This window comes from Protopterus annectens, chromosome 2.part2, assembly GCF_019279795.1.
Source record: "Protopterus annectens isolate FY-2018-M chromosome 2.part2, PAN1.0, whole genome shotgun sequence".
In the NCBI taxonomy this organism is placed as follows: Eukaryota; Metazoa; Chordata; order Ceratodontiformes; family Protopteridae; genus Protopterus; species Protopterus annectens.
The window spans coordinates 15306814-15319365 of record NC_056730.1 but is presented as its reverse complement, the minus strand read 5'-3'; the positions used below and the strand labels follow the sequence as shown (position 1 = coordinate 15319365).

Here is a 12552-nt window from a genome sequence, read left to right as displayed (position 1 = left end):
TCCGTCCATTTGTTAAACGGTGTTGGTTAATCAGAAGTGTTTTTTTTTTTTTGGATAGAATTTTCTCCTAGGTTGTTTTAGACTGTTTAGTCTGTGTATTGTTTATTACTATGTCTGAGGAAAAAGACAAGCATCCAAAGTCTGGATTGAAAAAATGTCCCGACTGCGGGCAAAAGATGTCTCTCACTGATGGGCATGTTCAGTGCGTGTATTGTTTGGGTGCGGTGCACTTGCCAGAGTCCTGTAGCATTTGTCAATGCTCATCGTGTTACACTGCTGCAGTCATTACACTTGGGTTATCCTGCCGTCAGGCAGTTCCCCAGTCGGCCTGAGTTCCAAAGTCTTGGTCCGGATTTGGTTGCCTCCTCCCTGACGTCAGTGCGACAGGAGTATATAAGATGCAGCCGACGCCATTTTCTTCAGTCTTTCTTGCCGCGCGGTGCCCGAAGCAAAAGCAGTTAGCAAGTGCCGGTCGGCCATCTCCTGAGATTTTCAATCCGAATCCAGAACCGAAGTCTTCTACAAAGCTAAGTACCCCATTGGGGAAACTTTTTCTTGCCTCAGACCGATGTCAGTAAAACTTAATAACTGTATTTCTTGTGGGAAGCAAATACCTCATAAGGATTTCCATTCCTATTGTATCCATGCCTAGGCCCTGACCACAACGTCACTGGTTGTCGGTTCTGTGCTAGGTTTAACAAGCGCACTATTAAATGTCAGTTTGATTTTGTCCGACATTATTTTGGTAGAAAATTCAATTATACCATGCCGTCGGAACTTCCGACGACCGGAATCCACAAAAAGCGCAAAGACAAGGATAGGCATCCGAGGCCCAAAACTGATAACAAAGCCTCTTCTAGGCCAGCCGCCAGTTCTCCGGTTTTCAGCGAGGTGCCTTCAAAGCCCCTGACGACCGCTTCTGTAGAACCACAAGCCGCCTCTGACTCCCACATGGAGATGGCTGGGCCTTCGGACGCACAAGTTCTTCAGCCTACCGGGACTAACCTTTCAGAGGGATCTGGAGTAGCTGAGCAACCCACAGCTACAGAGGGTGTCTTCAGACCTACTCAGTTAAGCATTAAACCCTCAGCTAAGTCTAAGCCTCCTTTAAAGTCAAAAAAACAAATACAGCATTCTCCAGGACAGGCCTCCATGCCTAAGAAACAAATGCTCAAAATGGCCAAAGACCTAATCACTCTGATCAGGGGGTCCCATCCCCCTCCTGATAAAAGGCCTAGACAGGATGCAGACTATGACTCATCTGACCAGGTGTCCATCTCTTCTGATTCATCCTCAGACCTAGGATACTCTTTACCCCCTTATGAGGATTCTGATGCTGAGGAATCTATTCCATCAGCCTCACCGCCTGAGGACTACTCCTTTGGGGAAACCCTATATACCATGAGGGAGCATTTCCACTGGGAAGGCCAGGATTATTCAGAATCCAAGAAAAGGCTCAGAGACTTCCTTTTATTACCTCAACACAGACCCCTTGCTATTCCGCCAGTGTTAGATATTGTGGATGATGTGTATACTGAATCCAGCTTAAATCCTGATTCCTTACCTCCAGCCCCTGTTAAACCTGACAGATACTACAGAGTCCCTGACTCACACAAATTTCTGTATAAAAGCCCTGTAGCTGACCCTGAAACTATTTCTCAGGGACCCAAACGAGTTAAGGCCTCATCAGCCAAGAAGCCAGTTCCCTCTGACAGAGATTCCAGAGCATTAGACAGATGGGGAAAGAAAGTATATACGTCTGCATCTTTAGCAATGAGAGCCTTAAGTTGCCAGTTTCACATGCTAAAATATCAGCAATTTTTACTGTTTCAGTTAAACCAAAAAATGCTTTCAGAATCAGATCCTCCTAATTTTAAAGAAATGCAGGATTTATTGCATGCAGCTGAACAAGTGGGAAAGCATACTTTGCAATGTGGTTTTGATTCTCTAGAGGCCTCCTGCAGAGCAGCAGTTACAGGCTCTGTCATTAGAAGACATGCTTGGTTAAAAGAACATACGTTACCAGATCATGTTAAAGCAAAACTATTGGATGCACCTTTGCAGCAGGATGTGTTATGTGGAGTTAAGGCAGAAGAGGTACTAAAGAAAATGGAGGATAAGGCAAAATCTATGCAAACGGTGAAGAATTTCTTAAAGGTTCAGCCTCCTAGATTTAGCAGAAACTGGCCAACTAAGAATTGGTCCTTTCCAATTACAGACAGACCTCAAAATGGAAGATACAGACGTCCAAGAGGTAGAGGTCAAACACAAGGTACTTACAGGCCTCGACAATGGGTTGCATCAGGCCAGAAAGAAGGGGAAGACAGGCCCCAACCATATAAAAAACAGCTCCAATGACTTCCCACTACAGCTGCCAAACAAATCCTTCTTGGTAGCCCCCTTGGGAGGAAAACTGACACTCTTCTACCACAATTGGCAATTGATCACCAAAGACAAATGGATTCTCAACATTGTATTTCAAGGTTACAGGTTCCACATTCACACTCTGCCATGGTTAAAAGGAATGCCAAATCTGCCACCAAATCAATGAGCAGAGGCTCAAAAACAAATTACAGCACTCATGGATATGAGAGCTATTCAAAAGGTACCATCACAGGAGCAAGGACAAGGATTTTACTCAAGACTCTTTCTGGTACCCAGAAAGGACAAAGCCTGGAGGCCCATTCTGGATCTTTCATCTCTAAACACTTACATGGATGTTCCGAAATTCAAAATGTTGACATTACAACTGCTTCTTCCCATGCTGGGCAAGAAAGCTTGGCTCGTGACTTTGGACCTCAAAGAGGCATACCTGCATGTCCCTATCAGACAAAACTGCAGAAGATACCTCAGATTCATAGCGGGTTCAATGCACTACCAATTCTCTGCACTGCCCTTTGGCTTATCTACTGCGCCCAGGGTCTTCACAAAGTGCCTGGCACCAGTAATTGCATTTTGCAGACAGAAAGGAATTCAAATTTATCCGTACCTGGACGACTGCCTGATTCAAGCAGAGAGCAAGGACATTCTTCTAAAGCATCTGGCGTTTGTAAAAAAGTTATTAAGTTGCCTGGGGTACACAGTAAACGAAAAGAAATCAAAACTAGTGCCCTCACAAGAGATTATATTCCTGGGTGCCAGCTTGAACACAATGGCCCAGATGACTTATCTCACGCCAGACAGACAAGGACAACTGACTCGATACTTTCAATTGATGGCAACAAAGACCCAACTCCCTGCAAGAAAAATTCTGCAGGCCTTGGGTTACATGGCATCTTGCATACTACTAATACCATATGCCAGACTGCATATGAGGAAACTACAATGGTACCTAAAGAATTTATGGTCTCAACACTGTCAAAGTTTGGAAACGGTTATACCACTAATCCTTTGCCTTCAACAAGAGTTTCAATGGTGGGCTCAAGCTTGTCACCTCAACAAGGGACAGCCTTTTACACAACCCACAGCCAGGCAAACACTGACAACAGATGCATCAGATTACGCCTGGGGAGCACACATGGCAGGCAAATGTATTCAGGGCACGTTGCCTGCAGAACAAAGGCATCTTCACATCAATCAAAAAGAGATGCTAGCTGTACAAAATGCGCTTATAGCATTCAAGGACCTGCTGCATCCAGGACAACTACTACTAAAGACAGACAACACCACAGATGTTCTTCGTCTTCCCTTGCTGCAGTCCTGACTATTGGGGTATAGTCCGCGTCCCAGTCGGCCCGAATACCAGAGTATAAGGCTGACGTCGGTCATGGCGCCTTAGACTGACGTCAGTACGTCAGGGTACTAATGCGCATGACCGACGTCATTTCCTCAGTCTTTTTTGCCGCATGGTCCGATGCAGAAGCAATTTTGCGAGTGCAGGTTGGCGTTCTGAGATTTTCCGAAACCGGAGTTTCAGACCGAGTACAGAGTTGGCTAAGTAACCCGTTGGAACATTTTGGTTTTTCTTGCCTCAGTATATTACGGATGTCAGAAAAAGTGAATAACTGTATTTCTTGTGGGAAGCAGATACCGCATAGGGTTTATCATACATTGTGTATACCTTGTCTAGGGCCTGAGCACGCCGTTGTTGGTTGCCGCTCTTGTGCTAGATTTAATAAGCGCACTATTAAGAGGAGGCTTGATTGTGCTAGGTTAGTGTTTGGGAAGCGTTGCAATTATACTATGCCGTCGGATGCTCCGGCCTGCTTCATCTAAGAAGCGCAAGGACAAAACAGTGAAGTCTAGGGGTGAGGAACCGGCAGTCCCGGACGTCGGTCCTTTAGAAGGCTCAGGGGAGCCAGAGGTGTTGCCAGGAGTCTCTATGGAGTCTCAGGCAGATACTTTACTGTTACAGGATGTGCCCTCTCAGGAAGTAGGCCAGGCTGAGGGGGCTTCTCAGGTAACTGTTCTTCCCTCTCTTCCCAAGGTAGTTAGGGCCTCTCCTTCTGTTTCCAGAGCTTCTTTTAGAGGAAGGACAAGTTCAGCTTCTGTAGGGGCTTCTCCTAGCATTTCGGGCTCTGTGCCTAAGAAACATATGCTTAAAATGGCTGAAGATTTGATTACTCTGATTAGAGGTTCTATGCCCCCACCTGATAAGAGGCCTAGGGTGGAACAGGAGTTTGATAGTTTTGAACAGTGTTCACAGGCTTCAGAGTCTTCTGTGGAAGACTTGCAAGAGTTTCCTGCTTATTCTGATTCTGATGTGGATGATTCCACTCCTTCAGCTTCTCCTCCTGAGGATTTTTCATTTTCAGAGACTCTTCACTCCATGAGGGAGCACTTTAAATGGGAAGGCCAAGATTACTCTGACTCCAGAAAAGGCTTAGGGAATTCTTGTTTTGCCTCAGCATAGGCCCTTAGCTATTCCTCCTGTGTTGAATGTGGTGGAGGATGTTTTGCAGAGGCTTCTCTGAACCCTGATTCCTTGCCTCCTGCTCCTGTTAAGCCTGATAGGTATTATAGGGTGCCAAGCTCATAAGTATTTGTTTAAGAGTCCCAGGGACCCAGAAACTGTTTCTCAGGGGCCTAAAGGTGTTAAAGCTTCTGTTGTTAAAAATCCTGTACCCTCTGATAAAGAGGCAAGGGCTTTGGATAGGTGGGGTAAGAAAGTATATACTTCTTCCACTCTAGCCATGAGGCGTTGAATTGTCAATTTCATATGCTGAAATATCAGAATTATCTCCTTTCACAATTGAAATCTAAGGTGGATGCTTTGGCGGAAGGTATTGAGTGTAAAGAATTGCTGGATTTGGTTCATGTGTCTGAACAAGTGGGTAAGCATTCTTTGCAGTGTGGTTTTGATGCTGTTCAGGCCTCCTCGAGGGTGGCTGCTACTAGTTCTGTTCTTCGCAGACATGCATGGTTGAAGGATCAGAATTTAGCTGAGCATGTTAAGACCAGGATTTTGGATGCTCCTTTACAGTCTGATGTGTTGTTTGGACCGCCTGTGGAAGCAGTTTTAAAGAAAATGGAGGACAAAGCTAAGTCTATGCAGACTGTTAAAGATTTTTTGCAGGTGCAGCCTCCTAAGTTTAGTAGAAATTGGCCTGCTAAGGGGTGGACATATCCTGCTTATGGTTCCCAGTCTAGGGGTAGATCTAGACGTGGTAGGGGCAGGGCTCAAGGTTCGTTTAGGCCTAGATCAGACAGTTCACCTGCTCAGACTTCTGGTGAGGGCAGGGGTCAGTCCTTCGTAAGCAGAACCAATGACCTGCCTTTTCAGCTGCCAGTGGACTCGCCTGGCAGCTCCTTTGGGAGGAAGATTGTCTCTTTTCAAAGAAAATTGGGATTTAATCACTCAAGACAGATGGGTGCTGGATATCATTCATCACGGGTACAGATTTTATTTCCACACAATGCCCCCTTTCAAAGGCATGCCAGATGTTCCTCCTCCACAAAGAAAAGAGGCTCTCAAGCAAGTTTCTCAGTTACTCCAGATAGGGGCTATTCAGCCAGTCCCTGTGTCAGAAAGGGGCTTGGATTTTATTCTCGCCTGTTCCTAGTACCAAAGAAGGGGAACACGTGGAGACCAATTTTGGATTTATCTATCCTCAACACTTATCTGGACATTCCCAAGTTCAAGATGTTGGCGTTACAGCAACTGTTACCTCTGCTGGGCAAGGATCACTGGATGGTAACTTTGGATCTCAAGGAAGCTTACCTTCATGTGCCCATAAGGCTAAGTTGCAGAAAGTATTCTCGGTTTCGAACTGGAGATTTTCATTATCAGTTCTCTGCATTGCCCTTTGGCTTATCTACTGTGCCCAGAGTATTCACAAAGGTTCTGGCTCCAGTGATAGCTTACTTCAGGCTTCAAGGCATTCAAATTTATCCTTACTTGGACTGCCTGATTCTGGCTCAAGAAAGAACACCTTCTACAGCATCTGGAATATGTCATAGCAGTGCTAAGATGCCTAGGGTATTCTGTGAACGAAATAAAGTCCAGTCTAGTACCCTCTCAAGACATGTGCTTTCTGGGTGTGAGACTGAATACAGCAGCCCAGATGGCCTTTTAACCCCGGACAAACAAAGAGTCTGTCACTTTACTTCCATCAACTATCTCATCAGTCCGTGCTGACTGCAAGGACAGTCCTTCAAGCATTAGGGTTCATGGCATCTTGTATTCTGGTGCTTCCCAATGCCAAACTGCATATGAGGAAGCTGCAATGGTATCTCAAAATGTATGGACACAGCACTGCCAAGATTTGGACACTGTCATTCAAATAATACCTTGCCTTCAAAAGGAATTCTTGTGGTGGGCTCAGGAATGTCACCTAAACAAGGGACTCTCTGTGACCCGGCCAGAGGCGAGTCAGATTTTAACGACAGATGCCTCGGACACTGCTTGGGAAACTCATCTAAATGGAAAGTGGATACAAGACAAGTGGCCTGCCAGACTACAGCATCTACATATCAACATGAAGGAGATGTTAGCAGTCCAGTTTGCATTGATGGCGTTCAAGGAGTTACTTCTTCCAGGGCAGGTGTTGATTCTGACAGACAACACAACTGTCATCTGGTACATCAACATGCTTCCGGGAACACATTCTTATCCTCTATCCACGCAAGCAATGATTTTATGGGAGAGAGCTTGACCTGCCTGCAACTGACTCTTCCAGGCAGGTTTTTTCCAGGCAGGCACAGAACTCTAGATGTATTAAGCAGACAAATCCATGGATCCCCACGTGTGGAAACTGGATCTTCATGTATTTCAGAAATTGACAGTGACAAGGGGAACTCCAGACATAGATCTGTTCGCTTCTCCACTAAACCACCAGCTGCCAAAGATATGCACAAAAAGGGGTTTCATCACACAGCTTGAAAGGTGGATGCTCTGTCTTTCAGTTGGAAAAACCTTCATGTCATGCTTTTTTCCACTACCTCCTCTTCCAAAGGTATTACAAGGTCAGACAGGATTGCTCGGCAACACTGGTACCCACTTCTAAGGAGTCTTGTAAAGAAGCCTCCATGCCTTTGGCCTCTGATTCCTCATCTGTTATCTCAGAAGGACGGTCATCTGCTCAATGTCAAGCTTCAATCTCTCCATCTCACAGCTTGGCATATTCTGTGTTGAAACATGGAAGGTCTCAGCTTCCTCAACAAGTTTTAAATGTGATTATGGAAGCTAGAAGGCCTAGTACTAGGAGAGTGTCAGAAAAATGGAAGAGATTTTATTTTGGTGTACAGCAAAGAATTTGGAGATTTCAGAGCCTAATTTGAGTGTGGCTCTTCAATATCTTACTGAGTTATTGGACAAAGGTTTGTCTTTCTCTTCCATAAAGATTCATGCTGCAGCAATTTCAGCTCACTATGATTGTGACCCACCTTTGTTTCATCCTTTGTTCAAGCAGTTTCTTAGAGGGCAAAGAATATAAGACCCCCCGTAGAGCTCCTACTCCTGCTTGGGATCTCAATTTTGTGTTGGAAAAACTTACTCTACAACCTTTTGAGCGGCAGCTACTGCTGAATTGAAATATTTGTCATGGAAGACGGCTTTTCTGTTGGCTATTACTTCTGCAAGAAGGGTGTCTGAGTTGCAGGCCCTTATGGCAGTAGAGCCCTTTTGATTTTCCATAAGGACAGGGTATCATTACGTACTAATCCTTCCTTTATGCCTAAGGTGGTTTCTAGTGTGGCTTTAAACCAAACTATTCATTTGCCTACTTTTGCAGATCCTCAAAATAAAGGGAAAAGATTTTGCACACTTTAGATGTACACAGGCAATTGCGTTATTATTTGAGCAGGACTAAAGATTTTAGGCAGTCTCAGCAGTTACTTGTTTCTTTTGCTTTAAGTTCACAGGGCAAACCTGTGTCAAAACAAACTATTTCTAGGTGGATTGGCTATTGCATTTGCATTTTGTTATTCCCATCATGGCAAAGAGGTTCCAGCTGGGATTAGGCCTCATTCCACTAGGGCTACTGCCACTTCAACAGCTTTTCTAAGGGGGGTGGCAACTAAGGATATTCTGGAAGCAGCTACTTGGAGTTCAGTGCATACTTTCTCTAGGCATTATCACCTGCCTATATACTCTAAGTCTAGAGCTGGTTTTGCCACAGCTGTTTTACAAGGCATGTTGTCAGCTCCTGCTACTTTATAATTTGCCAGCCTCCCTTACCTCTGCTTTGGGATTCTACCCAATAGTCAGGACTGCAGCAAGGAAGGCGAAGAACATAGTACAGTTTTGTACCTACCATAAATGTAGATGTTAGGATTCCCTTGCTGCAGTCCACCTCCCTCCTTCCCTCTGTGTTTCAGGGTGGTTGTGTAGGTGCCTTTACATGCTTATATTTTTTGTATATATATTACTGTATATATTGTACATGTTTATTGGTGCAGGTTGTTTTTGGGACTTGTCTTTTTGGGTCTTCTGACATCTGGGGCAAGAAAAGACTGAGGAAATGACGTCGGTCATGCGCATTAGTACCCTCCCGCACTGGCGTCCGTCTAAGGCGCCATGACCGACGTCAGCCTTATACTCTGGTATTCGGGCCGACTGGGACGCGGACTATACCCAATAGTCAGGACTGCAGCAAGGGAATCCTCGAACATCTACATTTATGGTAGGTACAAAACTGTACTTTATGTGGTACATAAACAAGCAAGGGGGCACTCACTCCTACCCCCTATACAGACAAGCTATGACCTTGTGGAACACAGCTATAAACCTTCAAGTTCATCTGCAAGCACAATTCCTGCCAGGAGACAAAAACACACTGGCAGACGACTTAAGTAGAAACATCATGGATCCCCACGAATGGGAGTTGAATCCACAAATATTCAGAATGATAACACAGAAATGGTGGAGCCCGGACATAGATCTGTTTGCATCCCCAATAAACTGCCAGCTACAAAAATTCTGCACAAGGAGTTACCATCCACAAGCATGGAAAGTGGATGCCCTCTCATTCAGCTGGGAGAACCTACAAGTGTACGCTTTCCCACCACTACCTCTCCTGCCAAAGGTACTCATAAAAGCCAGGCAGGAAGAGCCAAAGATGGTCCTGATTGCACCAGACTGGCCATGCCAGCACCGGTACCCAATCTTAAGGAGCTTAGCACAAGAACCACCCTGGATTTTGCCTCAAATCTCACATCTGCTGACTCAGCACAGCAAACAAATACTACACAGCCAGCTAAAGACCTTAAACCTAGCTGCATGGAAGATTCCTTAGTCAAGCAAGCAATACCTCTCTCCAAAGCTGTTATGGATGTCATTCTGGAGGCCAGAAGGCCTAGTACCAGGAAAGCCTATTCGGATAAATGGAAGAGATTCTGTGCCTGGAACCAAGCTCACAGCCTTTACCCTCTTGTCCCAAACATTCCTCAGATACTACAATACTTAACTGAGATGCTGGACAAAGGACTCTCCTTCTCATCCGTCAAGATCCACACCTCTGCCATCTCTGCTCATTACAACACGGATCCAGCAATTTTTCTCTAATCCTCTGTTAAAACAGTACCTCAGAGGGGCTAAAAACATAAGACCACCCCGTATAGCACCTACTCCAACTTGGGACCTTAACTTTGTTTTGGAGAAGCTAACTTTACCTCCTTTTGAGCCAGCCAACACAGCATAATTAAAATGTATCTCTTGGAAAACTGCTCTGCTCCTGGCAATAACATCAGCACGAAGAGTTTCAGAATTACAGGCACTAATGGCAGTGGAACCTTTCCTCATTTTCCACCAGGACAGGGTGTCTTTAAGAACTAACCCTACTTTTATGCCAAAGGTGGTATCCAGTGTGGCTCTAAACCAAACTATTCACCTGCCAACTTTTTATCCTAAACCACAGAATAAAGAGACTACTGCACTCTTTGGACATTCACAGATAGTTTCGCTTCTACTTGGACAAAACCAAAGCTTTCAGAAAATCTGAACAATTATTGGTAGCATATGCTGCAGGAGCACAGGGAAAAGCCATTTCAAAACAAATTATTTCAAAATGGATAGGACATTGTATACGTTTCTGCTACACATACCATGGAAAACCTGTACCTAGCAGCATTAGATCTCACTCCACCAGGGCAACAGACACTTCAACTGCCTACCTCAGGGGAGTACCTACCAAGGATATTTTGGAAGCAGCAACTTGGAGTTCTGTACATACCTTCACCAAGCATTACCATCTGCCTCTATACTCTAAATCCAGCGCTGGCATCGCCACTGCAGTGCTGCATGGCCTTATAGCCACCCCTAATGCCTTATAGAACCAGCCACCCTTCCTCAGCTTTCAGATTCTACCCAAGTGTAATGACTGCAGCAGTGTAACATGATGAACATAGTACAGTTTTGTACCTACCATAAATGTAGATGTTCGAGTGTATACACTGCTCCAGGTTACCCTCCCTCCTTCCCCTTTTACTGACTGGTAGGTAACTATGTCTTCTACCTTTACTACCTATGGGGAGCATTTGCTGGTAGCTGTAAGTTGTTTTTATTTATTTTTATTTATTTATTTTATTGCAGTTGGTTTACCAGGATAGTCCATTGGGCCTAGATGAACCCATTTTCAATGGAGTCCTGGGGAGAAAAGCTCCAGAAACAGGGTTACATAGGTTTTAGATACTTATTACAATATTTACAAAATTATACAGTTAGAGCATCATACTGGTGATGAAACATTACAGATGATACAAACTAGAAAAAGGGAGATCCATATTACAATATTTACAAAATTATACATTCAGGTGACATTACAGATGGTACAGACTAGAAAATGGAAACATTTTGATAGAGATACTGAGAAGCCATTATGTCTTTGGTAGCTAGCTAAAGGAAACAAAGTAATACCTTTTTTTTTTTTTTTTTTTTTTTTAGTTAGGAGAGGCAGAAGCAAGGAAGTTCATGGGAAGGAGGTAAGGCAGTGTAGAATTATGATGGATGGGTGCAAGAGCATTCCCACTGGGTTAGTAGATGAGAGTGAATAGATTTTTTGAATATAAAGTGGTTGAAAGTGGTATGAATGGCTGGAGGTAGGGAGTTTGAGATGTGCTAGACCATAGGGTAGGAGATTTTTACCTGGGGGACGAGTTGGTTTGTGTAATTCAATTAGGTTTTGGTTATTAGTTCTGAGTACTGTGTTGGGGAGGTGCATTTTAAAGGCAGAGGAAAGGGATGGACAAAGGAAGGGTTTGAAAATGAGCTTATGAGCAAGAGTAAGTTGAGAATAGATGAGTTGGTTGGGTAGTTCTAGCCATTTTAGTTTGTGGAGAGAACAGTGGTGGGTAGATGCTTTATGACTAGTAGCGAATTTGGCTATTTTGTTGTAGCATGAGGAAAGTTGTGTTTTGAGGGATGATTGTAGGTTAGTTAGGAGTGGGGCTGCATATAGAAGAGAGGGGATAAGGAATGTGGAAGAGAGAGTGATTTTAGTAGAGGGTGTAAAGTAACAATTTTGTCAGTAGAGCATGCCTAGTTTTGTTTGATATTTAGTTGTATGTGGGAGTCGAATTTAAGCTGACTATCAATTTGAACTCCAAGTAACTTAGCCTCTGTCACCAATTCCAAGGATGTGTTGTTGTTGCTAGTGATTGAAAAAGAGTTCGTGTTGATGGAGAGGAGTTTAGAGGGAGTAAATACCATTAATTTGGTTTTAGAGACATTAAGTGCTAGGTGGTTTTCTTTCATCCATTGTTCAGTGATTGAGAATGCGTCTTGTGTAAGCTTTTGGAGTACTGGGATGGATGTGGCAGAGCAGATAATAGTTGAATCATCTGCATATTGAATGATATTAGAGAATGGGATAGAATTGCGGAAGTCATTTATGAATATGTTAAATGAAGAGGACCCAATATGGAACCTTGGGGGACCCCAGTTGGGGTGTTGAGGAATGAGAAGGTGGCTTTTTTTCCATTTAACTGCTTGAAATCTATTAGATAAGTAACTAGAGAACCAGTTCAATGAGGAAGGAGATAAGTTAAGCTGGGACAGTTTAGTTAAAAGTAGTTTGTGAGAGATAGTGTCAAAGGCCTTTGAGAGGTCCAGTAGCAGGGTAGAAACAATGCGACTGGAGTCCCGGGCTTTATTTATATTTTCTGAGAAGGAGAAGA

The 12552-nt window shown here is 44.1% G+C and overlaps 1 protein-coding gene across 1 annotated transcript in view; it reads left to right on the top strand.

Moving 5' to 3' along the window:
- AP3B1 (adaptor related protein complex 3 subunit beta 1) overlaps window positions 1-12552 on the top strand; it is a 2578902-nt gene that overhangs the window by 1943202 nt on the left and 623148 nt on the right. The window lies entirely within an intron of this gene.